The 22,037-nt window shown below is 40.4% G+C and overlaps 1 protein-coding gene across 1 annotated transcript in view; it reads right to left on the bottom strand.

Annotated features, from left to right (window-relative positions):
* ccnd2a (cyclin D2, a) overlaps positions 1 to 22,037 on the bottom strand; it is a 167,814-nt gene that overhangs the window by 58,399 nt on the left and 87,378 nt on the right. Inside the window, exon 3 of the mRNA XM_038706516.1 lies at positions 4,063 to 4,112. The gene's annotated coding sequence lies outside the window, so the exon portion shown is untranslated. The remainder of the gene's footprint in view (positions 1 to 4,062; positions 4,113 to 22,037) is intronic.

Genomic DNA, 22,037 nt, shown 5'->3' with positions numbered 1-22,037 from the left:
GAAATGGTAGCTTGGAGGCAGAGAAACAGAAAGAGAACAGACAGACGAATATAAGGACAGACAGAAAATGGGACTGATAGATCTGGCTGCCAGAGCAGCTGTCAGGTCAGGTCCTGGTGGCAGAGAGAGTGGGGTGGAGGACAAACTGCACAGTGGTTGTGACAGGATGAGGATGAGAGGAAGACAGGCAGCATCTGTGTGTGTGTGTGTGTGTGTGTGTGTGTGTGTGTGTGTGTGTGTGTGTGTGTGTGTGTGTGTGTGCATAAGTATCAATGCATGTGTGCTTTGTGTAGTAACACTTTTCCTCTGGCAGGCCCAACCACTAGGCCTGCCTGTGTGTGTGTGTGTGTGTGTGTGTGTGTGTGTGTGTGTGTGTGTGTGTGTGTGTAGATCTTGAGCAGTTAGAACAGCAGTAACGCAGATGTTTCCTCTGTTTGGCCCTACAACATGAACATGAAAAAAAACAAGGGCCTAACCCAGAAGACAGGATCTCATTGATCATACCTACGGTAATCGAGTGAAAACAATAAATAAGGAAGCTCATACTGAAGAAGTCAGCATGAGGTTTCATTCTATTTAGATAAATCTTCTATACCTGAATTTAAATAATTGTGAAAACCAGCGCAACTATTCTACCACTTTTTGAAGATCGCAAAGAACAAGAGTAGTCAAGTATGTAGCTGGTAACCCATGGTCTGTCTGCTGATAAAGGATGGTAGCGAGATGTTGTGGAGGCATTCAGACTGTAAACAGTCTATATTTACTCTGCAGCAGTGAGCACAATACATTACATAATACATACACGTCCAACTGCATCCCCGTTGTGAAGTTTGCGGACATACCACCACCGCCTGTTCACCCTGCTGCCTTCTGGGAAGAGATATAGAAGTTTCTGCTGTCACACCACCAGACAGCAGAGCAGCTTTCCCCCCCCAAGCTATCAGACTCCTAAAATTATAATTCATCCTCAGCCCTGCTCCACTGAATACAGTTTATTTCTGTTTTATAATTGCTTCTGTATTACTGTATATTGTCTGCTACGTAGGAGAAGGGAGAGACAAACTCAATTTCACTTTACAAGCTGTTAAAATAAATCTACCTTGTACCTTTTAAGTCTTCTACAAACTTAGGGAAAACACTGAAATTATAATTATTCCAAAGTGCATGAATACAGCTCATACACAATGGACATGCATCACTGATGCTGAAAGAAATTTGAAGGGAAACACTAAACTGATTGTTATAAATGTGCAGCTATTTCTGTTACCATTTTTCATAATTGATTCTGTATTAATGTATTGTCTGCTATGTAGCAGAAGGGAGTTACAAAACTCAATTTCACTATATAACTTGTTATATTGTGACAATAAACTTACCTACCAACCTACCTTACCTGCAACCTGAGCATCTAGCCCACCTCACAGTAGTCCTACTGAATGTGCCATACACATTTTAATGATGCCTGATAGTGATGAGGTACTTGCAGCTGCACATTAAAACAAAGGAAAATATTATATTTTTTAAGACAAGTAGATTGTCACATAAATTTATTGTAATTTAGTGACTATTCAAAAATTGGGACAAATCTCTTACTGATTTTTACAATTAATCTGCACAATAACAGCTTGGTTGCACCTCCCAATGACAATAAGTCACCGCAGTGTTTGTGAATGAATAGGTGTGTGAGAGTGGTTGAATGACTGGTGCAAAGAGTTCCACCGAGCTCCACCTCTGTCCCGATAGTCTCAGTTTTGGTCAGCTGTGAGGAGCTGAGCAGCTGCACGGCACTAATCCTCACAGGCAAACGTTGTGAACACAAGCGCTGAACAGCCAACCACATGTCAAAAGCGTCGAGTCACTTGACCAAGGAATGCTCCACCACACTGGACTTCACTGTATGCATTTTTTTTTCTCGCAGACTGTGGCCAATTAGCATTGAGAAAGCGTACAGTGAGGTACAGTGTGAAAGGAGTGATGACAATCAAGTCTTTCCCAATTAATGTGCACATTTATGAAAGGTGAGTTGATCTTTGATGACGTTGATCTTAGTGCCATCAATGTATTTATTATCATCAGAATCAGTTTTATTGCCAGGTATGTGTACACATATGAGGAATTTGACTCAGGATTGTACATTGCTCACGATGTGCTTACTTATACAATAATAAAATAATAATATAATCCGACACAAACTACAGAGTAGACAACACTAATATACACATTATGAACAAAACAATATAGAAATATTGACAAATAGTGCAGTAATCAGAGTGCAAAGGATGCAAGAGTAAACTATTCTCATTATGTACATGTTGAAGGTGGATATGATATACAGGTACACATACACATACATGCATACATGTACACATGTAAAATTGGATCAAATGACAGGTCACATGCCAATGCGAACTGTTTAAGCATTTACAGTAGATTTATAAAAAATACATTTTCTTCTTTCTCTGGAGTCGTGTCATTAAACATCCAACAGTCTCTTTTTTTGACACTCTAACTGTCCTTTTCTCTTTCACATTGCTTCCTCATAACCCGCGGGCGCGTTGTGACGTTGGTGTGTTTCGGACTTTAATTTGTCGCTATGCATGCATCTCACACGCTCTGACTATCACTGCATCTTTAGTCGGTGTAGAGGAGGACAGCAGCACTTGTAACTTGTGAAGGCATCTCCACCTGCTGCTTTCACACGAGATGATAATGGTTTGTTACTGATTTGCCATGTTTCATGCTTATTCTCTTAGGTGGAAATACAATTAGGCTGTAGTTTGTCATGTTTACAGTTTTCTTTAGATTATTTTTAAGGACTAAGCTATGTTTATTTATGCATTTAAAAAAAAAAAGTGATTATGCATTGGAAATATATCAAATGTGGTACATCTGTGCATTTTTTTTTATTCAGAGCCTCATCTTCAGGAAGTCAAAAGCAAGTGTTGCAAAAGGAGGGCGTTATCATATAATCAGGGTCTTCTCATTTTTTTCTGACCAATACAGCACATACTTTACATTCACATGAACCTTACATTTGATTAAACATGTATTTGACACCATGTGAGAACACTCTATTGTAACTTTTCACAGCAAAAGGAAATTTGATTAGCAATTTAAAAAGCAATTTAGTCATTATGTGCAAAATGATAGAAGCAGAGAAACCACCTAAAGCTAACATTTACAGGAATCTATGCTTGTGAGGTTTCAATAGCACAGAAAGACACAGTAGTGGTATCATATCATTGTGATACTGAAAATGACAGTAACAAGGTCAATAATAGATTCTCTGCTGACCTTTACCTCACTGAAAGCTTCTTCTATTTCCCATTATCAGGGATTTACACACCTGCAGCAAGTCTGAGAACAAGTGCATTTCAATGGAGCACAACACCAGCCATGAACTGGGTAAATCAGACCACTATGACATTAGTCAAACATGCAATTGTGAAACAAATGTCAACATCACTGTCAACTGTAGGTAGACTAATCCCAGCTACATTAAGTTTCATTTCTAAAGTAAGATCACTTGTTGTGTAATGAGCAAACATTTCCACTACTCCCTCATAAAGTTTTTTTCTTTCAGAAACAACCATGACAGAAGAAGACTGTAAGCAGGCAGAACAAAGCTATTCAGGCTCCTGCGCAAGACAGACAAGCCAGCGAGACTGGTTTCAATCAAAACAAAACTACAAGCTCAGCCGTGCCATGATCTATTGTTAACAGAGATGGTAGCAGGGGTATTAACAAAGAAAATCTATACTGTCTTCTGGAGGCATTTCCAAAACACCTAATTGATTCTTTCCTGGAATGCATCATCTGTATCTCTATTACAGAGCTGGGTAATGTTTCAGGATACACAATGCACATTTTCTTAAGACACACACACCCAGCCAAGGGCCAGCTGACATATCTTGTGTCTGTTCATACAGAGTACGTGACTCATTCAGAATATGATCATTCAGGCTTATTTGGCTTCAGATCCAGCGAGTTGAAACACAGAAATAAGGCAAATGGACAAGCAGTTGCCCACATGAATAAAAACAAACAAATTATTAATCTTACCTGAGATCACCTCCTGAGGCTGAGCATATCCCATTGATAGGATCCCGTTCCTAGACGGAATAATATACAAGGACAGTCAGAGTGATGAAGCTTAATGATCTCAGGTGACGACATTTCAAAGATCACACATTGAAGCATTGTCGTTCTTTGAACAGTAAGTTGTCACAATTTTGATACAATGCTGATAACAAATCGGAAATTCCTGTTACTGACATTCAGATTAAATAAGCTCTGACACATTCAGATTTTTGTGCAAAGAAATTTTTGATGTGTCATCCTTTCCTTTAAGTGCATGTGACTTTCCAGGACCCGGCTGTACAAAAAGTTTATATAAATTCACAATACTGCAAAAGTGTGTCTCATCACATGAAACTAAATCTCACAATATTAGTTTAGTGTAACGTGAGAACAGAAGTTTAATACATTACTCTACGTGCACTTGAGGCCTTATCACTCATCACAATGATTTAGATGAGAATAGGGGATTATTCCACAAAGGAGCCAATTGAGTTTATGCTAAATCTCCTTCCTATCAGTTGTAATCTCCTGCTTTCCCCAAAGAGATCATCTTATGCGAGTGATGCGGCAAAGCCTATGGGCCTTTCACCACGGCGGGTCAGGGAGCTACCTTCACTTCTGAATGCTAATGCCCCTCCCCTCCCCTCTCTCCTGAGTTCCTGCAGAGCTTCATTTAACAGTAAGACAAGGTTCAATTCACCTTGAAGGAACGCAAAGAGTGGGAGAGAAGTGAAGGCGTGATGGTGCAGGGGAGGCGGGGAAGCTGTAGCATGAAAGCCAGTGAAATGTGAAGTTGTCAAAACACATATTTCCTTTTTTCCCCCAGAGTGAATACAGTGAGAGTACAAAGCAGCTGAAAAGAAGAGAGGTTTGAATTAGATCCCTCAATCTTCAGAAGTCAGGAAATGGGATCAGATGAATGATGAGCAAGACATCCAGGACTTAAGATCCTGCATTGTCTGAGATAGCTTTTTAAACGTCTTCCATTATCCAGCCTTGTCTTTGAAACCTGAGCTCCTGGCTGAGCACATCAGTTACGTGCTTCCTGATAAACAAATGTAAGTCAACTACACCACGAAATTTTATTCAGTAGAACCTGACTTGACTATGTGCTTTGTGTTGTAATTCTATCCAAACCTGTCTGATGGCATCTGATAATATTCATTACAGTTGATGAATGACAAACCACGTAGCTCTTGCAGAGAAGCTGCAACTTCCCCTTTCTCTTTGAAACTCTGTCATCGTTGTTGCGTATTTCCATCGCTCTATCTCTCTCCTTAGCTCCTTGCATGAGTGTGCTGACAGTGTATGGTGTGCTTTAAGGCCCGTGTCGTGTCCTGAAATGACAGCAGCTGCTGGGACGGGCCACACTGAGAGCAGCCGAATGCTTCAGTGGAAGGGGAATCTCCCACTATGAACAATGCTACACTCATTAGTGCTTCAAACATCCTTTGCTGGGCATCTTCAGTTCTGAAGCAGAAGATAAACAGCTGCATTTTATCAGGGTATTAGAACGTTCCTCTGTTGTATGTGTGTCTGTTTGTGTGTGCGCGTGTTACACAATGTTACCAGTTCATCCAGGTGGGTGACAACAAAGACACAAGGTTACAGGTAGTATCCCAAACCTATTCTGGCTCCCTAATCTCTCCATTCTGACACACTCTTTGATTTGTGAGTCAGTCCAAAGCCTGAGTAAACAGCCCGTCCCATCGCCACCCAGGGAAAGACTGAGTAGTTTTCAATTCTTTGGTGTCCTCAGCGTTTGTTCAAGGAGTTTCACCTATCTTTTCAAATCCCAGGTTAACTGGAAAAAGAATCTGATGACTGGCAGACCTCAGTGTCCTCCCCATTCCCCTTTGTAAAGCGATTTATTTGAGGCCTGTTAAGAAATCACCCCCTCTGTTTGTCCCTCGCTAGCACGACCAGGCAGATGTTCATTCACAGGGGTCAGGGCACACTGAAATATAAACACACAAAAACACACAATGCTGACAGAGATGTTTCAGATCATCAAAGATAAAGGTAAGATAAAGAAGAAATAATAGATAACCACGAAGAAAAGAGAGGAGGGAGACAGGGAGAAAGGAGGCAGAGGGGAAGAGCTGCAGGCATTTCATAGGAGGACAAAGACATGGATTCTTGTCCTGTTTTTGCAGGTTAGTATCATTTGTTCTGAGAGAGAAAAAGAGACACTGTCTCTCCTCTTGTTTTGACTTAAACTAAGAAACTGATGGCTCTAATAAAGCATCAGTGGTCTGTGGGGAGTTGATAAAAAAATCAAGTTAGATCTATTCCGACCCATTTTCTGACACAACCCCACCCAAAACCAGTGAACCTTGCAGTGAAATAAAAAAATGCAAAATGTAAATACACATTGGTGCTGTCCACAGAGCTACAGTGGCATGAAACTACAAGGGTAATGTTGATATTCAGCTGGTATGTGCCCAATGAAAAGAACCCTGGCAGTGTCTTGAATATTAGCATGTTTTTTTTTTGAAGATGTTCTTTTTAAATTAATTCATTAACAGACCATTAACAGAGATAGATCTAACAAAACAAACATTACATCACAAAGAATTTTATCAGTGTGTGTGTGTTTGGCCATGGGCAATTTAGTTGTTTGTGTCGGTGTATGTGTATGAAATTGAAGTTATGTAAACAAACAAACAAACAAACAAACAAACAAACAAACAAACCAAGCCTGAAAATAATATGAATACTACTAGTACTAGTGCTACCAGTTTTTTGACTACTACTACTACCACTACTAACATTGGATGATGACCAATCGTGGGATGGAATGGGGAGGGAGTATAGGGGGAGCTACTGAGTGGCCAAAATACATGTTCAGCTAAATTCATTAGCAAAATTCTTAATTCTAACCAATGTCAGAATGGATACTATTCATGTATAATGAGAAATAATGTGCACTGCTTCAGTTTGTGCTTGTTGTCAATCAAATGCACATGTTTTGTGTTTATAATGATAATTTGTTTTTGGCTGTAACTGGAACTTCACTCACAACTTCAGCTTCTAAGGGAGCTGAAACAGTATACTGTCCCAGTATTGGCCCAAAGGGCTCTGTGAACAAGTGGCTGGCTGGCCTCGCGAGCTCCCCCACTGCCACTTGCGGAGCTCCTCAACTCTGAAAACTTTCAAACACATTTTTATTCTGCCATCACTGCTTGACAAACTGTCAATATTCGAAATCTACACAGTTGATTTCTCACCTCAAAACTTCTCAGAAGCAAATTTGAATGAATGATGTGAATAGTGACGATTCTCTCTGACCAATCAGTAGTCTGCCGTGTTTTCACGTCACATTGTAGTATCACTCACTTGGAACCTTGACAGAGGTAAAACAAAAAAAAGTAGCTGGTAGCAGGTACAACTTTTCCACAATGTAAAACCAAAAAAAGGTGAGTTGAGTCGAGCTGGTACCGCACAGTGGAAAAGGGGCTTATGATATCTGCATACTGACATGAATGGCAGGTGAGCTGTATGTGAAGGCTTGATGGTCCAGAGAACAACTACTTGCACACAAAGACAGAAAGGGAGAAAGCTGAAGGAGTGATGGAGTTAAAGAACATAGAGTTCACAGTGATAATAGTAATAAATCAGATCTGCTGTGACCCCACACCGAGTCCTGCCATCTCTGTGCGTCCCACCCCAATCCCTCACGTACCCCACTTAAGCCATGAAACCTGTGCTGACAGCTCAACCTGCCAAATTTGTGACCCGTCTACTGCTTCCCTCTGGAGGGGGACACCACTGGAAAGAGGAAGTGACAAGGCCACGGAGGGGAGAGGTCGACTCATCCGATACATTTCAAATGGGAGGGAACTTGGGTGGAAGCAGCATGTTTTTACTAGTCACCATGTACAACAAGTGTTGCATGTTTGCTATGGTTTGGTCTCTCCCTAAGGCTGGGGAGCAACTGTGAGATGCAGAGGAGAAAAAAAGGAGAAGAGGGAAAAAAAAAAACCTTATGCTGCCAGGCCCGTCACTTGAGATGTTTTTCCTCTTGTCTCGGACTTGGCTTGATTTTGTAAATCTTCTGACTTGGGCTTGTCTTAGGTTTGGGCACTGGTCTAAAACCACTTCTGTTTTTTTAAGCCTGCTTGTCCAGCCCGCCCCCAGTAGTCATGGTTTTGGTAACAGGCGCTACCGGGAGTTAACAAAATAATAGAGAATGCCAAATGTCAGCGAAACAATGCTAAACTATATTATAAAAATGGCTGCTGAAGTAAACATGCTCCACTTTTGAAACTTTTCCTGTTGACATTAAAACTGCCAAAGAGCTGCGACTGAGCCGGAGCACAGCCAGAACGCGATGCAGTTGGATGCTGTGCACGTTCACCATTACAAATTAAATCAAATTAAATGAAAGTAGACATAGTAGTTGCTAGGAATGCTTAAAAACAAACTTTTCTCTGATCACAGGTTATTTTTCAGTCTCGAAATATTATTAATGCCCAAAACCATGCCTCATATCCCCCCCTTCCACTGAATAACCAGAAGCTGAGTCTGGGGGCCACATTCTTGCCCTCTCCACACTCAACTGCCAACACAGCACGTGGCTTTGTGCTGGCTTCACCGATGGCTCCTTTTAGTAGTTCTTAGTGGGTCACATGCACAATACACTTTGTGTTACCGAGCAGTGAACCTCCACTGAGGGGATCGGTGGTGTCAACAGGGTTCAGGTGAAGGAGAGGGAGAAAGAGAGAAAAAGCAAAAGAGACCCATGAGTATGTCGACGACATACTCAGCAGGAGTTCGTACATGCAGGCCTACTGACCACACTCATACTCAGCGCCTCTGTGTGTTAAGGTCTGCCTGTCCCCAACCTGCAGTCTGATCACTCACAGTCACTGAGAGAAAATGACGGGACAAGAGCTGTCAAAATCTCCTAAATGAAATGAAAGAGGAATTGTAGGCTCTGCGGGCAATATTGCACTACAAACTACACACGCAAACACATACAGCTACCGTATAGTACTACTCAAGCAAGCATATGTACAGTACATACATAATACACACATGCACGAAGCGTTGCATACAGACACACTTAGAAGTAGAGACATACATGCATGCAGGCACACATATACACATGTATCCACACACACAGGCACGTACACACTTGGATACATGGAACAGTGGTGAACAGCTGCATGGGTCGGTCTGGAGCGAGACCAGCCACCTCTTGGCCACAAAGGGCTGCTTGTGCCCCCGGCTCGCTAGGAACATAAAACACAAGAGATAAGACCAGACACTGTTTGCCAGGACCAGCGGACCTCCCCAAACAGGAACTGCAAGTGCAAGTGTTTGAAACACTCACTCACACACACACACACACAAACACACACACACGCACACACACGCACACGCGCACACGCACGCACACGCACACGCACACACACACACACACACACAAGGATGCAGGAAAGCACACACATGCATGTGAATTACACACACACACACATACAGTACATGTTTGAATGTGTATGTGTGAGAACATTGTTAAATGACATGCAGCAAAGTCAAATTGGTTGATTTGTTAAAGCGCACCTCAGCTGAGCCATTTGCCCCACATTTCCAAGCTCATCTGACTACCTTTAACAGTACATAAAGTGAGGTTTCCATCTGCAACGGGTAAACTAAGACTGTCTTTTTGCAAGAATTAACTGCTATTCCTGTTTACTTGCAGAGCCTGTTTGAAACATTTTAGATTGTTGATAAAGTTGTTGATCACTGAGATTAAGAGTTTACTTGATAAGTAGTAAGTAAGTCTGTAAGTAAGTTGCCATTGCAACCAAACAAGGACTGAGTTTTTTGTTTTCTTTTGGACCACTGTTCTTGAGCTCAGTTCACTGTATTTCAAATAATGTGTTACTTAATCCTTTGTGGTTACACATCAAATGCAAAACTATGTTTAAAAGAAATGAGACAGAAGACGTGACAGAAGACATGACAGAAGATACACACAATCTTCCTCTTACAAATGAAAATAAATGCAGAAAAATGTATCATTGCTTAATTCTGCTATAATGTTACTTGGTCTGGTATGACCAGTAGCTTACTTTGATCAAAAAGCTTGGGTGTTCATTTTGGGTCTTTTCATACATGACAACATGGATATTTTATGAATATGTTTGTTTTTAAACTCTGATAGCCTACAATTTATTTTCATGCCTGTTAAAAATGTAGAAATGCAATGAAACCAGCGCCTGTGTGTATTTCGAAACAGCGCAATACTGTTTTAGGCTACAGCCTAATTCTAATTTGAACTGCAGTTAAGATATACAATAAAGTGAATTATACACAGTAGCCTACAGTCATTTAATTTGTACAGTACGTTTAATACAGCTACACTGTATTTTGAAACAGTCACTGAAATTCAGTAAACAGTGATGGTGTCTGTTTCATTTTTCTATATTCATGTAATAAATCAACAAATGATGCAGCTGGTAATCTGCATGAAAATAAAGAAGAAAAAAAAAACAAGTTATAATTAACATCCTCTTATAGTGATCAATTTGACCTGAACAGATGTGATCGCTGTAAGAGGTTTCCACTGTAAGCTATCAGCATTTGTGTTGCAACTGCACTTGCGGCTGCAGTGGCTGCTGTTCAGGAAAAGTTACACAAGCTCATGTTAAAGGTTCTTTAAAATGCAGGTATCATAGTGTATTTAAAGAAACTCCAAATCAGGTTTCTTAGCTCATACTTCATGTTCTGTGAAAAGAGTCAGATCTATTGTGCTCTGAATAGCGGCTAATGTGAGGCCAAAGAAACCTACTTCAACAATGAAGCTGTGCTCTATTCTATTCTATGTGGCTCTATTTCTGCTGAGTCATGATTTGTCCAGTCACCACTTGCAGGCCCACACAGACACAGGGCCACACACACCATGACACAGTAGAGTCTGTGTGGCTTGGATCAAGGTCCACTCACAAAGGGGAGGAGGGAAAAAACCCCTAAACGTGACTGATGTCTTTGTCCTTATCGCTGCCCTTTTTCTTCTCCTCTCTCTCTGTCTGTCTATCCATCACCAGCCCTGTCTCTCTCACTCTGTCACCTCTCTGTCCATCTGTTGCTACCACCACTCCCTTCTATAGCACACGTATCTGTCCTTGTTTTATGCAAAGCAAGCCTGTTTCATATGAAATCGCACAAAATTAGCATCAACTCATAATCTCGTGGGAGTTCCTGCTAAGTGCATGAACAAACTTGGTGACCTTATGGTGTTTTAAATATTTGTGTCCGTTGCATCAACAGGGTGTGCATCTTTGTAAAGCCAGATGTGTGAGGAAGATATCGATGGGGAGATTTTGAGGCCAGACGCATGAATGTTGCTGCATCACCCAGCAGTTTATTTTAATAATTTCCACTTCATTCATCAGCTGTCCATACTGACCAGTGGGCCATGCAGCTGTGGCTCATTCATAACCTCCACTGGCCACACACACACACACACACACACACGCACACGCTCCCTAGACAAAATTACTTCTGTATAATACAAAAGTGTCAAATGTGCACGTCCCTCAACAAAACACCACACTCAAACACACTCTTGGGTGAAATGTTAGCAAGTATGATTTAAAATGAGGCTTGGGGGATTTTGCAGAACTGCAGTATATATACAGAAGGTGGAAGCTTAAACATCTGTGTACGCAAATAAGAGAGCTAGGGCACTATGGTGTCTGAAACACCTGGGACTTGGTCCCTTTTGGGAACACGCTCAGTGTTTAATCCACAGATCAGTCAGAATCATAAGGGAGCTCACTGATATAAAAGGCAGGGAGATATGGATGGACACACATGTATGCACATACAGTCATGCATACACATAAATATGACTGTTTTGTTCTTAAGATACAATCCGAGGCAAGTATCCCACCATGTTTTCTTATCTAACAGGTTATTTAATCTTTGGTTCATTTTCAGTTCAAGAGGTCTGACACGCTGTGACAAACGTTTATTTTATAACCAAGCCTGGATTCTGAATGATTCAGCCATGGGACACGCAGAATATTCAAAAGAGACAACCATCCATATAGGGTTATTTGAGCACCAGTAAAAGTCTATTGCGTTGAGTGAGTGTCACAATGATGAATGGACCAGAGGTTTGTTCATAGTGTAGCTCTACTTTCAAATTCCACTCATTCATGATCGTGAAGGGAAGTTTGGACGAAGCTAACTTAAAAAGGGGAAGTTCAGAGAGACAAACCAAAATGGCCACAATCAGCTGATGCTACAGGGCCTGGTTCATGTAAAATCTTACTTTCTGTTACAGCAACATAAACATACAGAATAACAACAGTATGGAACTATTAATCTGAAGATAGGCAGTGTTTTGCATACTCAGTACTATATGTGCTATCTACAGGTAATCAGAAATGAAAAGAGTTTTCATTTCAGTGTTGTGCCAAATATTTGGCCCAATCCATATGGGATTAAACGGAGTACCCGACTAAGTCTTCACTCATTGACCTTTTTTTTTCAAAAGTTTATTTCAGCTTTTATTTAAGTAAACAAAGGGCTTCTCGTTTTTGTATTTTTAACTTTGTCGTACTTTTTTTGTACGGTGGGCTCCTACGAGTGTCGCATTCAGCTGTTCAACACTCCTAACTAAACAACTTCAGATAACCGGGTAAATTACCTTCGAAAACAATGCCTCCTGTGCGGAATTGAGCGTAAAGAAGTGTAATTTTTATAGGATTTTCAAACAAAAAATTGTTTCTAAGTAATGACATATACAATCCATTCGTGAAAACCTTAATAGCAGACTATTTGCACACGAGTCTTACGACAGGTCTGGACCACTCGTAAATTGCATAAGTAATAAGGTCAACTAGCAAAGCGAATCATCTCTGCCCAGCTAATGTGAAATCAGCATAGTAATCAAGTGAATCCACTCTCGCCCTGAGTCCAGACAGTTGTGACCAGTGTTGGGCAGCGTTACTGTAATATTCTTACTTCTTCCAGTAACTAGTGGTGCAGTGGTCGGCAATAGGCAAAACTGATAGCGGCAAAACAATTATAATTATAGCGGCTGGTTACTCACATTACCACTTCGTCTTAAGTCATTGTGCCTACAAAATAAAGTAAATATTGGAATATAAATGGTCAGTTGACGATGTTCTGGCCCGCCATCTAATGATCCAATTTCCAAAACAGTAATAATATTACAGTTACTAACCCAAGTAACGCTGCGTTACGGAACGCACCATCCTTGACGTGAATGTGCGACAACGCTGCAGGTCAGCAGCCTTATGTTCTTCAAGAATGGAGAACGAGGGAGAGAGCCATTTCAACAGCTGAAAGTTGCTACAGCCATTATTATGTCTAGGGTTGGGCGATCGTCTCTATTTTCATATCGTCTGATCATGGCTACTTGAGATCAGGGATTGGCGATCTGATAGCCAGGGGGCGGTGTTACGTTGCAGCAAGTCAGTGAAATGCCAGCATGGAAGAAACAGGCTTTAAGGAGAAACCAGAAACATCTGTAAACGCACAGTTCAGTGTTTCTCACAGTTTCTCGTTAACTGTGGCCCCACGGGTGCGCGGTGAGGAGGAGAGGGGTGCTATCGATAGCAGCTATGTACAGCATTCTAACCTCGATAACCCATCTGTGTTCTAACATTAACATATCCTTATTAGGTAGGTTCCTTACACATGCTTGCTTAGAACTTATTTGAAGGTGGGTCTCCGACATTGACCGTGTTGTGTTAAGAAAATAAATTTTTAAGGAGTATCAGTAACTTATTACAATTTCTGAGTAACTTGCCCAATACTAGTTGTTACGAGTGGTAATGTAACTGGTAGAGTTTTGCAATATAAACATCTAAACACTGAGGTGCAACCTTGCCCTGCTTGGGACTGTGAGCTGCAATTTATCAAAAGGTGCTGTAGTTAATGTGTGTGGATTTGTGTTGAGATTTCTGCCTGATCAGTAGTGTTTTCAGTTAGTTTTGTTTCCACCTCCTTGTCAATCCTAACGTGCAGTCCTAAATGGGTTTCTGTATCCGTCAGAAGGTCTGGAGGGCAGGGTTTTAGGCCAGGTAGACTTAAAAATGATCATGAATTCTCATTAAATGATGACGTTAGTCTCGTAATATTACAGAGAACACTGATATGTGGGATAGATTATGGATGTGCAGAAGGTTTTGAACATTAGCAAAAAGCCTGGTGAAAGAGAGGAGCTTTAAAGTCTAGGAGTTTATATCATGAAGTAAGGAGTTTAAAATAAAATAATTTGTCATTGAGGTGAAAAGATGCCACATGAATATTAAAAGAGTTACTTCCCCAAACAAAAGAGGAGCAAAGACAAATTCATGCCTGCATGTGTGTTGTCTCACCAGGGATGATTTTAAAAGAGAAAAGTTGATCTACAGGAGAAAATATATCCAAAAGCAACACTGAGAGCCATAACGCATTATATTCTGTTATAGTTTTAGATTTAGAATTGTCACATGCCTCCTGAATTTTGTGTTTTCCTTTACAAAATAAAGACATTTCCACCATAAATTGGGGAGCAAAATTCACCAGAAAGCAGGAAATTAAATGTTTAATACTTAAAATTTTCATATCTTTCGGCATTTCAGATTTCCTAAAAATAGTGTTAGAATCTCATCTCCATCTCGTGAACCCAATCTTGTGTCTCGTCTCGTGAGCTAAGTGTCTCTTCACTCCCCTAGTACATATGTGATTTTAGTATGAATTCAAAAGCTAAACAGCTAAACTATTAGATCCCCTCTGCTGATAGTGAACTGTTAAGAAAGTAATCGTAAAAGCAATCTGTATAAGCAACATAAATATTTATGGAAATAATTTAGTTACCATGGTGATGAGGATTTTCCCTGATCAGTCAGAAAACGCGTTAAGCTTGTGTCAAACTCCATGTATTTGCAGCATTCACCTAAACTGTCCAATGAAAGAGTTACTGTACCTGTCAGTCTTTATGACATCACGGATACTCTTGGTTAATTTGTAAAAAGCCAGTGTGAACATGAAGTGGACTTTTCATTATTAGAAAATATACCTTGCTCAAACCATATTTATGTTTATGTTAGCCTGGATTTTACTTACTTTTATTCCTGTTGCTCTTCGCCACTGTTGTTGCTATGACGTCTACGCAACACTGGTCCCACCCACGGTTGTCTGTATATACTAACAAAACCAGTGTTAAGCAAAGGGGTAATAGAACATGTCACCACAAAGTCACAGACACAGACTGATGAGGTATGATATCTTTCTTTATTGTTCTTTTAATGTCAGAACATTGCATGCTGTAGCTTTAATGATCGATCAACTCTCACGGCGGCAGAACACTATGGATGTGAAGAAGTATATCATTAAAAATCTTCCATTTGTGTTACTCTTAACAACAGTGATCTCTGGCACAAAGCAGCAGCATTCTTCAAGTGTTTTTCTGATTACAGCTAATTCCTATGTCACCTCCCCATGCCTCAAAACATTCCAATGCCGTTTTCTATTTTGGATTGAGGTATTTGCCTGTTTTTCTCTTCATTTAGCCACTTGAAAAAGGTCCTGTGATCGAGCTCGTTGTGAAGAACTCTCCTTCACTCCCAGAGGGATCTGACTAAACTTTAACTGTTGTCGGGCAAAATGAGTCCACATGACAAGAGGGGGACTGATTCCCATGTGATTAGTTGATAATTGCCATGTTTGGAATGATTCTTTGAAATCTGTGTCGCCACTGTGCATGGGCACTTTACTGTACATGAAAGGGGAATGGCGGCATCACTGATTAACAGGAGCCAATATGTTAGAAGACTAACTGTACCTTTGGTGAACCCTGAAACAATACATCAACTAACTGTCTATAGAGGTAGGTCACTCACTCATTTCAAATACACACACTTGGTAGTAGATTCAGCTATCCTGAGAAAAGATAATAATTGTGCAAGTAAAGTAAAAGTATGCACAAGTTAACACCCTGAACACCGATAAGATTAAAAAAAAGTTTTCATTTCATTGCTTTCAATTTAGTCACAGTTTGACTTGTGTTAACTGCTTTTGCAGTGACTCATAATCAAAAGGTTGGGAGAGCAGAGATACTGTAAACATGCTGTGTGGCCAACTGCCTGTTGAAATGTGTCAAATGGAGGTAAGCTGACATAATGATACATTGATAGCCTCTGATCAGCAGCAAACAGGATGTTTCTTTGGGTTTGCCAGAGAAGGATGTGAAACAAAAGGTGAAGTGTGAGGTGTGGCGAGCGGCAGGCTGCAGGTTTGGAACAGCTGAGAGCTTTCGTTTTGACTCAGCATATTGGTACACTACTTTTCTGCAGCATCATGAGCTGAGCCGTTATTTGTTAAGAGTATTACATAGTTATAGATAAAGGTGTCGTAACCGTCTCCGCTAATAAGTCATAAGGTTTGTTTTGAATGTAAAATTATTATCCCTTTTGAAAAGTAAAATTGGGATGGGACAGTTTTAAGATTCCTGTGAAATCAATTGCTCTGTATTGATATTGATACAATGATTTACTTCATCCAGGATACACTCAGGATTCGACATTTTGTGCCAAAAAGTGTGTGAAAGAATTGAAATAGCATTGGAAGCAAGGAAACAAACACATACATAGATTCATAAAATTAAATAACACTTGTACTGAATATAAAATTAGATTTGAAAGGTCAGTTTAAGATGTTAAGTATATTGACATGACTGTCTCTCTCTGTACACTCAGTTAGGTACACCTAGCTAAAACAAATGCAGTCTAATACAAAAGTCCTTCTTCAAGTTTACAACATTCAGTGTTTGTAGAAAATGTTTTAGAGAAGCGCTCCACATTATGGTCATTTTGGAGGATGTAGTTTGCGGTGCTGTACTGTATAAAGTTATACAGTACAGCAAGTGTTTCTTTATGTCATTATTTGGTCCAACCCCTTTATATCAGTGAGAGTAGGCTAAATCACAAAAACACCTCACTGAACTTACCTGAACCTCACAATAGTAGGATTTATTATAGGACTGTTGTATTCTAATACATGTAATAGTTTTAGCTAGGTGTACCTAAAAAACTGGCATCTGAGTGCATGTGTGTACATGTATTGTATATCCTGCTTGCCTCTAGAGCTCTCAGCAGCAGCACACTGGCACTTTCCTCTACACCTTCCAGCAGCTGCACTATCCAGTCTGACTGGCGCCCTCTATTAGTGGAAGGTACTAAATGTTTCTGGAGAACAGAAACAAGCAGAGCAGGGCAGGCAGCTGGACGGGAACAAGTGCAGCACGGCCACCGGCAGCACTCATGGCAGAGACAGTGGTGCAGCCCCCAGGAAACAGCTGCTCTGCTATCAGTCACACTTACACCACAGACACGTTTCAGGAATCATTCTTTATATGGCTAAAGAATGTGTTTTACATAACTAAATATTAATAATGAGTGAATTCATTTTGTTGTGATTTAAGCATGTGCAAAATGTGAACTCAGTCATTCATGAGCCACGATCATGTATTTCATCTGGATTAAAGCTTATGTCACATATAGCACACATAGCCCACATTCATATTGTTTGTGGGGTTTTTCTGTTTATGTGTGTGTGCCAACTGTGAACAAGTTAACCACAGATCCACCAGCAAACAGAACAACCGCACAAAGCAGAGTCCGAGGTGTATTCATTCAGACCAGAGGTCGATTAGACCAAGAGGTGTTAAAGTGTGAAAAATACCAAATTCAAAACAGGAAGAAAGCTAAGAGAAACTTGAGCGTATGCCAAACATAGAAATCTTCATCATGTGAACACAGAGGCAGAGATAATTTGAATATAAAAATAAAAATCTAGGACATGGATCAAAATATAAACTTTACATACAGCACAGTACGTGAACGTCGAGCATCGCAATCAATTTAATTAAAATACCTCTATCTGTTCAATACAGAAAGCATTCCCACAACTTTACACTTTAAAAACCAGAGTATATCATTTGACCTATAGCATTGGTTTCTTTCCTTCTGTTCTTTGACTTTAAATTACTGTAAATACTTTCATGTCCTGGTTACTGTCAGGTCGCAGCTTGTGTTTTCACTTTCTAGGCATTTAAGAGCAAAACCCCATTCTTCCTAACCGTTATGGCTTAAATAAAAGTCAACATCTTCAGTTTACATATCTTGAATACAACTCTTAATTCTCCAAACTCCCAGTTTTATAAAAAGGAAACCCACAGAGAATCAAAGGCTCCTGCTAGCAATGTACATATTGGGGGCATAACAAAGTAGGTGGGGAAAGTTACTACATGATTTATTCTGTATGAAATTACTCAAAATGAAACCTGATTTTCATTCATTTGAAATTGTTTATGCATGATGGACTGGGACATGTGTAAAGAGAATTAGGGTTATTAAGGACTAATGGGAAAAGATAAAAGACCAAAAAGAGTCAACAATTTCACCATTTTAAAACTTAGCCTCAGGGTGTGGTCGCTGGTAGTTGCTTCAAACCTAAGGTTTAAGATATATTAAAATCAACATGTGTGGAGGACAACAAGCAACACATGTTTAAAAGAGACAAGCGTTATCTCAAACTTCAGTCAAGCATGTGTTAAAGCAAAAGAAAAAATCATGATCAGGTCCTCCAAAGCACGAGACTAGAGCTTCACAATTAGAACCAGAGTTGACACAGGCCGCAGTGGTCTAATCTTATCAGCTGGGGTGGAGAGAGGAGAAGAGAGGAGGGACGGCTGCTGTTATTTCCGTTGGCACTCTATCACATCAGTGTTTGCAGTGGCATGACTACTCCACATCAACCGTGTCAGAGAAAGGAGGGCACTTATCAGTGTGAATTAACCGTTTTAAACATGAAACCCTAATTTTGTTCCCTTGTGCCTTGGATTTTTAATTACATAATTGTTTTACATTATGATCTAATGTTTACTTGTGTGGATCCAAGGAAGTGTAGCTGCTACCTTGGTAGCAGGTAATAGTTGATATTACCTGTGTGTAATACATGTCCGTATCAAGAATCAGTGAAAACCTTCCAGTCTCATGCAAGCAAGCCTATAAAAGGGGTGCTTGGAAAATTTAAAAAGCAAGAGTCATCAGTTAACATGTATTTTATGGATAACACGCCTGTTCCTGGTGTTTCTTTACTCGAGAGCTCTTGGGAATGTGGGGTCCTGGCAGGGCCACAGTTAATATCACGAGTGTGGGTGGGGAGAAGGGTGAAGCACAGCGGGGTTTCATATCGTATGTCTTTAATGTCTGTCTGTCGGACATTCCTGCTTCCCAAAGCCCGGTGTTCCCATCTATCTTCATGCACACACTGTCTGCCACCTACCTACAACATGCACAATACCACATTCTTTTCCCAATCTCCATACACACATAAATGTCTGCGCACACACACAGACACACATGCATAGACAAAAACACTCACAGTCATGTCCTCTCTTTCCCAGTTGGGACAGTATGGCATTGAAAAATAATACTAATGGCCAAAGAGCAGTGCCTCAACAGTATCAGTGGGCAGGCCGAATATTGAATCGCTGCGTTCTAATACATGATAGGCAGACTGGGATGTTCCCTGCACACACATGCACTCCCTAATTTTAGTTTAGAGTAAATGGTTGTGAAATACACTTACAGAGTCCAGCCAAACTGCTGTTTTATTAAGTCACCCCCTCCCTCCTGTCTTTCCTTTCCTAAGCCTCTGTTCACCCCAGTATGGCCTCACGAAGGCCCACACCTCACTTCTGGGCTTCCTGGCTACTGATTGCAGCGTCTGACTCACAAAAGGCAAAAAACAAGCTGCTGGTGTCTGTACCAGGTACCATCTGGGTCTGATTACCCAGCAGTGGAGGCAGTAGAGGAGGGGGCAGAAGATGATGGCAGTGCCGAATGTGGTCCCAAACTACTTAAGAACATGGACGTACGTACAAAGCTTAATACAATACACTCATAATGACACTTACGCAATGTCTGGATGTCTTAATGTGTTGAGTTTGTGTTTCTTAAGTTTAAATTACAGGTTTATTTAGCAAAAACTAGAAATATGTTGCTGCTCAACTTACTAATCTTTTTTGTTTACAAGTCCCACCCTTGGCTTGTCAACCTGTTCAAAATTAGTTGAATGAACAGTTGCCACAGGTGTTTGCATATCCCGAGGTATGTTGGAATTCAATGAATAATACCATAAAGCACAGGTTCCCTACATTTTTAACCCCAGAGATTACATATTCAATTCAGGGAGGTTCAACTTTCATATTGTCAGTTTTGTATACATTTTTAGGTGCTTGATAAAGTAAACTTAATAACCAATTCACAAGCACTAAGCAAATTAGAAAGAAGACAGAAAATCTGAGATGACCCCTCAGATTTATCTAGTAATCCAACAAACATACACAAACAAACAAACACGCACGCACGCACGCACGCACGCACGCACGCTGCTGGGTGACATTACTGTAAGGATGTCCTGGACAGAACCGATAACACGTTCCTCATCACTGAGGTTATTTCCTCTACCCACAATGCATCTGGGCCAGCTGGTGAACTAGTTTGTGGGTTAGCAGTGGGGTCAACCTGCAAACCCTCAGAAACGATATACAGTGTGTCCTATAAAAATAATCTACCTCTGTAATAGCAAGTGGCTAATTTCATTTTCCAAGTTTCTTTTATTATGATTTAACAACAGCATTTTAACTGACACTCGCTATCTCACTCGTTATTTCAACAAGAAAGGACCAGACAGTGAGTCTTAGAAGCCAAAAATGTCATTAAATGGTGAGGTAATAATGGCACTAATCAACAACACAATCCCTGGTGACCCTCATTTTACAGTAAAAACTGTAAAGTAGACACCAAAAAACAGTCCTGTTTTGAGATTCATCCTATAGCAGAAACGTATACCAACAATGTAGATAATATCATTGTATTAATAAGATGTGAACTACTGAACTCTGAAGCTTTTACATATTGGGATTTGGGATGCAGCGATTATCGGATTTCACTATTAACCGCGCTTTAAAACGTCACGGTCAATTAATCGTAAAGGCTCCGCTACACCGAGTGTTTCTGCTGCACGGAACGAAACTGTGGCAACTTGCACAAAACGAAAACAAAGTTACAGGAGCGGTGCACCAGCTTAAGTGTCGTGCTTAACTACGGCAGAGGGACCAAACTGTGAAGCTTTAGTTCCACCAAAGAAACGGCTGAAGTCGGCAGTGTTGGAGCATTTCGGGTACACCAAGTCTGACCAGGGCGTTACTGAAGATGACGGATCACTTGTTCAAAAACCGTTAAAAGGTTCCTGCTAAAGGAGCAAATAACTACATTAAACTTGATGCAGCACCTGCGAGATCACCATCCACCTTTGCACACCCAAGTAAAGGTAGGCCTAATAAATTATATTAAATAACGTAGCAAGTTGATGTTACTTACAATTGATGCCGTAGCGGTGAGAGTCGAGCTTTCAGTGTAACGTATACAAACAAAGCAGGTATAACCTTTCAGACGCACCGCAAAAACAGCACCGCCGCGCTATGAGGCCCAGTATTTTCAATGGGCGCACGCCACGGTCAAAGCATTTGCTGAGCAGCTTCCACACAGTGCAAGTCCTTTATGGAAGACAGAATGTAGTCCTCTCTAGACCTTCAGTCACTGAACATTTAACATTATATCATCCTCCTGTCTGTGTTGAGAAAATGTTGCCAGGTGTAAAACACCAACATACATCATGAGCTTATATACTTTCAGGACTATAGGCTACCAATGAAATGCATTTCAGTTAACAATGCACTCAATTTTTTTCTCTCATTTTCACTAAAACATATGTATGGATGAGAGCTGATCACAGTAACAGTTCAGTTTATTCCCCTCCTTTATAACAATTACCCTGGGGGATAAAAGTCACTATTCCTCTTATATTAATAATACTTACATATTATAGAGATATAATTGTTAATGTAATTAAATATTAAA

This window comes from Micropterus salmoides, unplaced genomic scaffold (genome assembly GCF_014851395.1).
Source record: "Micropterus salmoides isolate LMB-PRFRI ecotype aquatic unplaced genomic scaffold, ASM1485139v1 Ms_hic_scaffold_8, whole genome shotgun sequence".
NCBI classification, from domain to species: Eukaryota; Metazoa; Chordata; class Actinopteri; order Centrarchiformes; family Centrarchidae; genus Micropterus; species Micropterus salmoides.
Note: the sequence above shows the minus strand (reverse complement) of the source record. Positions and strands in the feature narration are given on the sequence as shown.